The sequence below is a fragment of the Pundamilia nyererei genome, unplaced genomic scaffold (genome assembly GCF_000239375.1).
Source record: "Pundamilia nyererei isolate P.nyererei 1_Seehausen unplaced genomic scaffold, PunNye1.0 scaffold00156, whole genome shotgun sequence".
In the NCBI taxonomy this organism is placed as follows: domain Eukaryota; kingdom Metazoa; phylum Chordata; class Actinopteri; order Cichliformes; family Cichlidae; genus Pundamilia; species Pundamilia nyererei.
The window spans coordinates 700,049-711,475 of NW_005187557.1; the positions used below are offsets into that span (position 1 = coordinate 700,049).

The 11,427-nt window shown below is 43.2% G+C and overlaps 1 protein-coding gene across 2 annotated transcripts in view; it reads right to left on the reverse strand.

The window, feature by feature from the left end:
* Positions 1-8,990: 8,990 nt before the first annotated feature.
* Positions 8,991-11,427, reverse strand: part of khdrbs1b (KH domain containing, RNA binding, signal transduction associated 1b) — a 17,751-nt gene continuing 15,314 nt past the window's right edge. For both annotated transcript variants that reach the window (XR_312044.2, XR_001290523.1), the window contains one exon: positions 8,991-10,405. The gene's annotated coding sequence lies outside the window, so the exon portion shown is untranslated. The remainder of the gene's footprint in view (positions 10,406-11,427) is intronic.

Here is an 11,427-nt window from a genome sequence, read left to right on the forward strand (position 1 = left end):
TATTTGACACTTGGTTTAGTGGTTACTTTTTTAAAAGTGCCTTTTAAATAAAATTGTCTTGGAAAATATGTCAGCCATGACGTTTGGCTCTCCATTATTCCAACATACAGTATGAGCTGTACTTGCTGTAGTGTGGCTCTTGCCTTCTTCCTTGACTACTTGCCAAAGGTAAAGATTATTCCTTGAAGGACTGCCATGAGAGGAATAAATAGAAATGCATGAAAAGCTCTCCCTGCAAATGTTAGAACACACTCCAGCATGAGGGACTCTTAGGCACAAGAGCTTTACAACATTTTAGGAACTGCTTGTAACTAAGTAGAAACCCTGAGTTGCTTGAAGCTGCAATCACACCAGGGAAAACAGTGGTTGGATATCACTGCATGACCAAAATTAGTAGCATTCTGATGATTAACTGTCTTAAATCAGCCAAAATTGCTAATCTGCTGGGGTCTGCACATGGAGAAATTCACGGTAACTACTTACCGTGAAGGTCCTGTGGAACCTTCAAATATAAGGTTTCACCAGAACCTCATATTTGAAACAGAACTCCAAAAATTTACCCACAACTAAGGATGTAGTTTCCATCCTGCAGCAACTACATCAAAATGCAAAAATGACAGCAAAACGATATAGGCACAGGCTTGCTGCATTCATATAGGACAATAAGCAGAATGAAACTAGTTGGCAACCAGCCGAGGCAACCCCCTGTTGCAAAGCAACATGTTGCAACAGTTCCGATTGATTTGCAACCTGGTAGCAATCCGTCTGCCTTTGTAAATAGGATGGCCAATATTTGCAAACTGACTATCCATCACAGGATTACTGAGCAAAAATGGATAACGTTCAGTTTTTCAACTGTTTTGCTTATTTTGCTAAAAATTCCCTTGACACTGCTATTTTAAAAGAAAAGTAGTGTTACATTTTACAATTGTGTTGGTTTTCCCTTCTGCTATCTGAACAGATGGTCAGCCAGTCTTTGTAATCTGAGTACTATATGCTGGAGAGTAGTAGTAATTTCTAGGCTTGTGACTACAAGACGTAAAAAAACGTAGTTCTTAAACAGTGAACTCACAGTAACATGGCTGACTCGCACCGTGCCCTCCACAGGCCCTGAACAATGCACGCCTGACTCTGGTTCGCTGTGTCTCGGCATCTCAAGTCCTCTCTCGTGCACTCTCTCATTCACACGGGCATTTTTGGCGAGTACAATGAGGTTTGCGTTTTTTGCATTTTGTCGCTTATTTGGAGCAACTTTTAGAAACAGTGACACTGAATTCTCACATGCATTACAGATTTGTTAATTACTTAACACCGCATTTTCCACTGAGGAAGTGTTAGAGTTCTGTGCCTGGACGCTGTTAGCGATCGCACTACTTGTGTGTGCTTGTGCCTAAGTCCAAATGAAGCCCACCAGTTTAACCACACTCGGCCACAGAACGCAGTGATCACGCTCATCGAACAAGCTGGAAAATGAACCTTGCCTGGGCCCAGTGCACTCGCTTGCCATCGGAAGCTGCAACCATGATAGCACAGCTAAATTTACAGGTTGGGTTCATGAATGTGTTAAAAAGGTGCAGGAAAAATTGCACACTTTATTGGATCCCTTGACCTACTCTTGACAATTTGGGTAATAACATGTAATTTCTGTTAACTGCTGCGCTCATTTAGCATTGATTGCAAAATAGCCACGGAGCCTGGTTTAGTTCATCAAAGCTCCTGACTCGCTGCCGTTTCAAACAAGTTTAGTTTTCATTTTTCTGCTCAAGGAAGTGACTGAAATGGCTAAATGGAGGCTGAAGCATTACTGGTACACTTTTGACAGCTCCAAACAGGGAAAAACATGAACAGGTCTCGTAATAAACAGTGACTTAGAATTCTAAATACCCTCTTCTAACTTCACTTGAACTTACTTCACAGCGAGCTTCAGGCACGGATGCATCTGCACAATCGGCTCTGCTACTGCACTGAGACAAAGCCGAGTAACTTCATTATTTTTGATTGAAATCAGACGTGACAAAGCAGCATGAGGACATGACAAGCTGTAATGGTTTGAGCACTCGCTGTTTCCCCTCCACTCCATACCTGAGCTGTCTGTACATTAAAGAGAAAGCTGACTTCAGTAAAGCTCAAGTCTTATTGATCTCTGCCTGCCACTCGGGAAATGTAAGAATTCAACATGTGAACACGCCGCGCGAGCTTGCACAAAACACACGCGGGTTTGAATATCAATGGGATTAGTGAAAGGTCTGGCTGTCGCAAGCCTTCAGATTGTAAACTACACTAAAAGACGGCCATGCTGCTCTTTAGATGTAATGTCGCAGTTTGATAAATGTTCTTTAGGAAACACGACAGGTATGGCATTTTCTGAGGATAGCTTCCCCTGTAGAGAAGGAAAGGCGCTCTTCATTCTCTCTCTGTGTTCCTACAGAAAAAAAATGATATATGCATACACACCGAGGCTGTTCTCTTTGGCTTTCATTAGTAAACAACCCAAGATGTTCTTCCAGGCTCTTTCTCACACACATGCACACTCACGCTCACACAAACAGACATGCAGCCTTGCTCTTGAGTATCCCATCCTTCACTGCATCATCTTGTAAGTATTCCATGGCAACCATTTCAAAAGTAAGATTCATCCACTTTATATAGCTGGCCTAGTTTGTCTCCTCCAGCCCCCGCTGAGCACTGCCATCCACGATGACGACTGGGCGCTGTGCAGACTACACGGAGCAGGAGAGAAGGGGGACAAAATCCCTATGCAAACACCAACATTTAGTCTTGAAAGTTCTGCGTTCTACTTAATAAAGCCTTTGAGAGACCTACATAAAAGTGAGTCTATTTTAATATGAAAGTACGTTTGAGTGGTGAAGCTGCAGATGCACCTAAGATGGGTTCTTTGAAAAAGAAAAATGAAAGCATTGTGAGGTGATGAGATAGAACTTGGATGAACTGAGCTTCAGAAAATCAAAGTCAGCGACTTGCAGGTTTCAGAAACATGTCCAGTTACGTAGTCTCCAGGAAAACTGACTTGGCTCACTTTCCTGATCAGCTTATGATTACAGACGTTGTTTGCAACTGTAACTGGCTCGAAAATGATCTTTATTTAATAAATGATGATCACAATTAGTGTTCAGACAGATGAGGACACAGGGTGTGTATGAAGGCTAACTGTCCTTAGTTTCTCGGTCAGTTCCACACCCTTGGTCATCATGTCCAGATTGAAAACAGCAGGACAACAATGGTGAAAATGCTCAGCTCAAGGCTTCACAACAGGTGGCCCATCACGGTTGTATACCTTATATAGACCCATCCGGCATAACATAATAAGCACTGACAGGTGAAGATAATAACATTGATTATCTCTTTATCATGGCACATGTTAGTGGGTGGGATATGTTAGGGGGCAAGTGAACATTTCGTCCTTGAAGTTGGAAAACTGGGCGAGCATAAGGATTTGAGGGCCAAATTATGATAGCTAGACGATCACACTGTCTCCAAAACTGCAGCTCTTATGGGGTGTTCCCAGTCTGCACTGGTCAGCATCTATTAAAAGCGGTCCAAGGAAGAAACATTGGTGAACCAGTGACAGGGTCATGGGCACCTAAGGCTCACTGATGCACATGAGCAGCAAAGTCTGGCCCGTGTGGTCTGATCCAACAGACGAGCTACTGTAGAGGAAAGACTCAAAGCTGGACACAAAGATTCCTCTTATATCTGGTTCTTACATGCAGCTGTGTCTTGATGCGTTATGTCCACTTTATGGGTCTTTGCGTTCACATCTGCTTTAAGAATGCATGCATCTCAATTCTGTCACAATTTGATCCAATCTGAGTGCAAATGTTTACAAGTTGAGGGTGAATGGCTGACTTATCAACAGAAAAGGTGCATGCAAGGTCAAAGGAAGAATCGCTGGTATATCAACTATTTTTCTAGCACCTGGAACAGTGTGGCTACCACCATGAATGTTCATGTGTTTATAGACCACTTTGCATTTAATCATTAGTTATTAACCTCTTACTCTGCAGTGCAAAGTCTTTTGTCCCGTCTCCCTCCTCCCACCCCAGCAAATAGCTGCCCCTGCCTGAGCCTGGTTCTGCTACAGGCTACTTCCTGTTAAAAGGTATGTTTTCCTTCCCACTGTTGCCAAGTGCTTACCCACGGGTTGCTTGACTGTTGTGGTTTTCTCTGTACAGGGTGGGCCATTTATATGGATACACCGTAATAACATGGGAATGGTTGGTGATATTAAAGTCCTGTTTGTGGCACATTAGTATATGTGAGGGGGCAAACTCCTCCAGATGGGTGGTGACCATGGTGGTCATTTAGAAGTCGGCCATCTTGGATACACCTTTTTTTTCAATAGGAAGAGGGCCATGTGACACATCAAACTTATTGGTAATGTCACAAGAAAAACAATGGTGTGCTTGGTTTCAATGTAACTTTATTCTTTCATGAGTTATTTACAAGTTTCTCTTTGTTCACAGCCATTGACATGTCGAAGAGGTTAACACGTGACGAGCGGATCGAAATTGTGTTGATATCTGGTGAACGCAGTAACCGGGTCATTGCAGCAGATTTCAATGTAAGACACCCTACCAGACCACCCATCTCCCATGCTACAGTTAGCAAACTGCTTGCTAAGTTTCGTGAAACTGGTTCAGTGTTGGATTTGCCAAGATGTGCACGCAAGAAAACTGTCAGTAATGAAGAAACATCAGTGGCTGTCCTAGCTTCATTCAGCAAGAGCCCACACTAGCACTCGGCGCATGTCATTGGAGAGTGGCATTAGTCGAACATCCCTTCGGCAGATATTAGCTACTCACAAATGGCACCCTTACAAACTCCAGCTACTGCAGCATCTCAACGAGGATGACCCAGATCGGCGCACAGAATTTGCAGAATGGGCAAAACAAAAATTGGAACAGGACCCTCAGTTCACGCAGATTTTGTTCAGTGATGAGGCAAACTTTTATGTGAATGGTGAAGTTAACAAACAAAACCACCGCTATTGGTCTGAAATTGCTACATGATGATGTGTTTCCCTCTTTATGTACTGAAGCCGGCACATTCCCTGAGTTTTTCCAGCAAGATGGTGCACCACCACATTATGGGTGCCAGGTCCGAGCATTCCTAGATGAACAGTTTCCTGGAAAGTGGATTGGTCGTCATGGGCCAGTTGAATGGCCCCCAAGGTCTCCCGATCTGACCCCCTTAGACTTCATCTGAAGGCAATTGTCTATGGTGTGAAGATACGAGATGTGCAGCACCTGAAACTACGGATACTGGATGCCTGTGCTGGCATTTCTCCTGCGGTGTTGCTATCAGTGTGTGAAGAGTGGGAGAAGAGGGTTGTATTGACAATCCAACACAATGGGCAGCACATTGAACACATTTTATAAGTGTTCAGAAACTTGTAAATAACTCATGAAAGAATAAAGTTATATTGAAACCAAGCACACCATTGTTTTTCTTGTGACATTACCAATAAGTTTGATGTGTCACATGGCCCTCTTCCTATTGAAAAAACAAAAGTTGTATCCAAGATGGCCGACTTCTAAATGGCCACCATGGTCACCACCCATCTGGAGGAGTTTGCCCCCTCACATATACTAATGTGCCACAAACAGGACTTTAATATCACCAACCATTCCCATTTTGTTACGGTGTATCCATATAAATGGCCCACCCTGTATTATCATGGGGTCTTTTTGTTACAATGTAAAGCGCCCTAAGGTGCCTGTCAACTACCCTCCGTTGTATACTTTTGAGGCCCATCATCTGAGCCTTTTTCTACCCATTTAACATGAACGTGAGGACACAGACTTATAGAAACCACTTGTACACATCTTCAATTCCCCTGAAACATCAATGACCCTCAGGGGTTCATCCCATCTCACTCCAAGCACCACCAGTCACCTAGATTATTGCCTTTGCTGAGGAAACAGCAGCTGATGTGTATCTGGAGGCGGCTGATTGTCACTGTCTTCACAGGCATCAGCGTGCGATGTTCCTCTGATGGTGTGAATCCGTCAGGACCAGAAGATTCAATCCAGCTGTCCAACATATCTGCCCACAGTATCTCCACCTCTAACACACACTCAGAGCATTTTAACACATCCACCCACCCTGAATAAGACAGGACGGTCTTGCCTCCTGTCTCTTGCTTATTCCATCCATCTTGTTCTCCCACATGTGATCACAGAGCGCCAGTTGACTATAAAGGCGGGCAGTATCCACGGGGCTGTGTGTGACACAGACAGCTGCAAGGAGATCACAGATGTCCACATGCACATTTTGCTTGTGTATAATGTCGAGGAAATTCACTTCACTTCCTTTTTGGCAAATTCTTGTCTGCATTTTCTACACTCATTTTCACAGGTCACATATACAGACAGGGTTTGCTTTTCTTTCTTGTTGGGGTCAAAACAATTTGATGACTGTATTTTGCTTGGGTTAGTAAATGTGCTTGCGTTACTTCCTCACGTCAAAAAGGACAGTTGAAGGACACAGGTCTTTTTGTCTCACTGCCTTTCTTCCACTCTCAGCTTCAACAGTAATGGCTCAGTAACACTAGAGTAAAGGCAGGTTGGCAACCTCTTTGCAATGAAAGGGAAAAGAAATCGGTGGTTGTTCAGTGATTGCACTTTTGTTGTAGGAGACTGGTTGCAAGAAGATTGCCGGGTGGGAGGCAAGTTGTCTCCAAACAATCACAGTCCAAGTTGGACTGACTGCACTCTCAGATAAGCTGCCAAACCTTTGCTTTCTAATTTATTAATGCAGACAGATTACCAACATGTTGCAATTAATTATTTGGGATAGGCACTCAAGTGATTGCCAGATGGTTGTATTCTGGTTAAGTTACTGTCCGGCAGCAGCTATGTCACCCTTTGTTTTGGCTGTATTCCATAGTGTGTCTTTTGTCCCGAGTCCCTCCCCTAACCTCCAACAGATCGCTGTTCCTCCCTAAGCACAGTTCTGCTGACTGTGTCTTCCTGTTAAAAGGGAGGTTTTCCGTCCCACTGACGCCAAGTGTTTGCTCATTAGGGTCTGATCTGATTGTTGGGGTTTCTCCTTTAACTTACAGTATAAAGCACATTGAGGTGACTGTTGCTGGGATTTGGCACTATTTAAGTAATTTAGAATTGAACTATTTGTTGAGTTATTTATGTTTTAAATCTACATGGTTCTAGTTTAAATCTGAGTGCACGAAGGTAATGGACGTTTTCAGTTCCATCAGTCACCATGTTATTAAAAACAACAAGGAATTGCCATCTTTACCCAGTTCAATCATAAATTACAGACTGATAGCAGTTTGTCTTTTTGCCATTTTATCACTGTCTTAACTCACCAAAGCATGAAAAACATAAACGGGCAACATTAGTTAGGAAACTATCAACAACACTCCTGAACTTGAAGAATGGAGTCTCTTAACTTACACAAGGTGAGGCAGCCTTTGAACAACAGACCTGCAAACTCACATACAGCTGCAGTTTTGTCACCAATCAAAGCACAGGAAATGGTCAATGTGTGGAAGACTTTATTTAATTAGGTAAAGTTAAAGTAATATAAAAGCACACTTGGCAATTTCTTCAACAACCACGCTCAAGCATCTATCTTAATAAAATTACCTGAGCTTTGTGAACTACACTATGTAGTGTGTATAGTCGTGATTATATATACTGATTTATGATGTAGTTCAGATCCTTCTCATCTTTGAATTTGCTGTAAAGCCTGTTGAAGTGGCCCAATGTTTAGGTTTAATGTCCTTGCTTCCTCTGGTGCATCTTACAACCTGTGTGTTGCGAACATGTTACCGAAGTGCAGCTGTTCTGGGTAAAAATGCACATCTCTCTTTCATAGTTTCTTTCTTTCATTAAACAGCAATGTGATCCAAATGCCGCCTTCTGTCAGATAGTTGCCGTCCAGTTTTTCTTCCCTGGTGCCGACACTTCTGCTGCTTCCTGGCTTCTCTCCATCTCTGGGCTAACACGCTGCTGCTTGACTCACAGGCGTCTTTACACCTTGAGGCTGGCATGACTGAGTCATTGCAGTTTGCCAGCTGTATTAAAGTACTGTGTATCAGTGACATTTATTTATGCTGGTTTAACCAAGTTTGGTTTGGTTTATATATTTTTTAATTGCTATTTTTCCCTGATTTATTATTTATATAATCTGTGATAAAATATTAAAAAAAAGAGAAAATAAATAAAAAGGCCAACTTTGTTTTGTTTTTGAGCTGACAAACTGACAAAAAAAAGAAAACTTAATTTTAATTGACCCCTTCTAACTGTGGGTTATTTTTTTGGCAATTATTCCACCTGACATTCGAGTTGAGGAAGTGTTGGAACCGTTTTCTCAGCACAGGCAGCTGTAGCTGATTGGCGTTTGCTAGGTCTGACCTTGTGTAATGTGAATGATTTAAGTTGCTGTTGGCCTTTTTCTGACCATCTTAATGTCATTATTTAAAACAAAAGTTTGGGTTTTAGTGAAAATTGTATGCTCATGTTATTGGCCTGCTGCATCCAGAAGTTAGGATGTATAATTCTGTAGCATTGTACAGTTTATGGTAGCAGGTTGCTAACCAAGCTTGCTAGCTTCAGTTAACCGTTGTTCTACCTCTCATCCAAATCTGATGCCGTCTGACTCCAAAAGTCACCAAAGTTGATGCTTCAAAATGCAGACTTCAAACCCAGCAGGAGACAGCATCACAGAGACTTCCACTCTTCGTATAGTCTGTTGTTGTAACCACACTGCACCCAACCAGTTGAAGTGAAAAACTTCTATGAAACACTAGAAGAACAATTTTGACTGAAAACATTTATGGTAATTATAACCTGATATTGTGACATCACCAGATTGGGAATAAACTAGTTTGTTGGAGGGGGGGGTGGGAGCTCACCGTACTAGCGGGATGTGATGTCTGTGCCCACCCCTCCCTCCCAGAAGCTACACCTATGCAGATGACCGATACACAGCTCTTTTATATTCAAGTCAACCTTTATTGATCAATGCACAGTAGTATTTACTTCCAAACCTCACACTTTTGACAGTTCCATCGATCCAAACAAAGGAAGCGGCTTCCACACCATCACTCATCTTTCATTAGATTACAGGAGACGCAGAAATCATTATTTTAGACATAATGGCACATAAAGACTGAAAAATGGTCTGTTTTGGCTATGGCCCGTTGACATTTCATCTCAAATGATGGTTTCTATCCTAATATCTAATGTTCTATCCTCAGAGCTGCTGGCTTTTTCAATAAACGAAATGGAGCCTCTGACTTGGCTAATGCTGCCTCTGACCAGCGGATCGGGACACAAATTTGTTTTTAATACAGGAAAGTACAGTTTTGACCTCTAAATGTAACTCAGCACCACAGGCAGCTGTAATATCATCAGTGATAATGGCAGAAAATGGCAGAGAGGGGAATCAAATCAACACAAGCATGATGGATAGATGGATGGATGGCAGGGATGTTAGTAATGTCTGCCTTCACCCTCTGTCCCTTTCTCACATGCGACTCCATCTCGTCGAATTCTAATTCTTGGATGCTGAACTGCAAAGAACAGGCCAGCGCTGCCTATGAAAGCCTTTCACATACGCGGCGAGGGTACATGCAAGCACATGCAAATAGGAAGCATTTGCATGTGCTTAGCATTAGCATTCATTATCCGCGGCGTCGCATGGGGCTCGTGCGAGAGGTGGCAAGAGTGCGTTTCGCGAACTCGCCCTCAGCGAGACACCGATCATTTCTAAGTCTTGAGCCTGGATTCTAATTCAGTGCCGGGATACAAAACTGCTGGCTGGTGAAACGGATACAGCTCGCCTTGGTGGAAAGTAAGAGTTTCCTTTTATGTCAAACTCAACAGTTAAAGGAAATTAAAAATGATTTCACAGCCTGCTATAACAGGAGCGCTCATTTTATGGTAAATTAGGCTGTGACAATTACATTGCTCGGACCACGGGGTGGTCTGCGGAAGCCACGCGCAAAAGTGTGCACAATCAGCGCAGGCTTCGAGTGGGCGTCTTCCAGACTTGAAAATAATTAACACGAGAATAATGTGCTCTAATTCGATAGTGACGAGAAATATATAAATAGGAGGAAAGAGTCCACGTGAAATGGGAGTCTCTGGATTCTCAGTCTGCTCACTGACCAGCTGCAGTCTCAACCGGCTCCTTTCTCTTTTTCCTCATCTCCCCCCAACCTCTAAATCAGCTGGCTCCTTTGGATGACATGGCAGCCGGCCACCTCTCACCACCCATTTGCTCCTCTTCCCTTCCCCCACCCACCCCATCACCTCCCACAACCCCTGCCAGGAACAGAACTGGGCCTCGAGGCCACTCCTTTTCAGCTCCGTCTGACCACGACACCATGCTGAGCTGCTCCCGTGCACGGCTTCAACTGCAGAGGAGACAAGAAAAAGAAAAAAAAAAAAAGATGTTGGCATGAGAGGACATGTAAATACACAATGCTGATTCTTAATGTCCCTAAGTCGTCCCTTGTTTCCTGCTCTGCGGCAATTTAGAATGAAAAAGGGGGAAAAAAAATACGAGGCCACTTTTCTAATTCAATTTTTAAGCATTGGCTGCAATAATTAAAAGGTCATTTTCCTGCCAAGCAGCACAGCTCTTCTGCTGTAACTAAGCAACATTTTAAGTGAAACATAATTATTGGCAAGACTGCCGATTTTGGATTAGCGCATTACCATTTCAATCAACAGCTAATGTGTTTGCAGCGCTCTGATTCAGAGTATTTTCCAGCAATTTGAAAGAAACACGAAGCGGAATCCAACAATTCTGAGACGCCTGGACTTGAAGCCGCTGGAACGAGAGGATTTTGATATATATATAATTTTTTTAAAGAAAGGATTTTCTTCCTAAAAATAGTCATATTGAGCACATTCTTCTAACAAGTGGGTGACCTTTCTGTCAAAACACCTCCTTTAAAGTGGCCTTAAATGCTTTGTTATCCACTTTCTCTGCCAGCTTCTCAAAGTCTGAACACCGAGCAATACTTTTCCAGCCATCATTCAACTTTTCCTGCCTTCAAGGTGCAGACAGGACATCATAAGAAAAACACCCCCCGCCCAACCCCTCTCGTTCCATTTCAGGAATGGCCAGAGTCCTCATGCTGCTCTTTTCCTTCAGTCAGAGTGAGTGAGGCTACAGATCCTCATTAGTCACTTTTCCTGAGACCACCCCGACACGGGCATAGAGCTCTCCTCGCTCGCTCAGACTTGCTGAAGGCTAGCCGCGGCCACACACCAATTCACAGGCATTGTGAGAAGCAGAGGCGACTTACGGGAGCCCGGGCAATCATCAGAATCAACCAACCTTTGAAATGCTGTGAATATCATGAACGTGCTGCTGCTGCATAATGTTACACCGGCTGAACGGAGCCAGAGGCGTTTGCAGCAGTGCGGG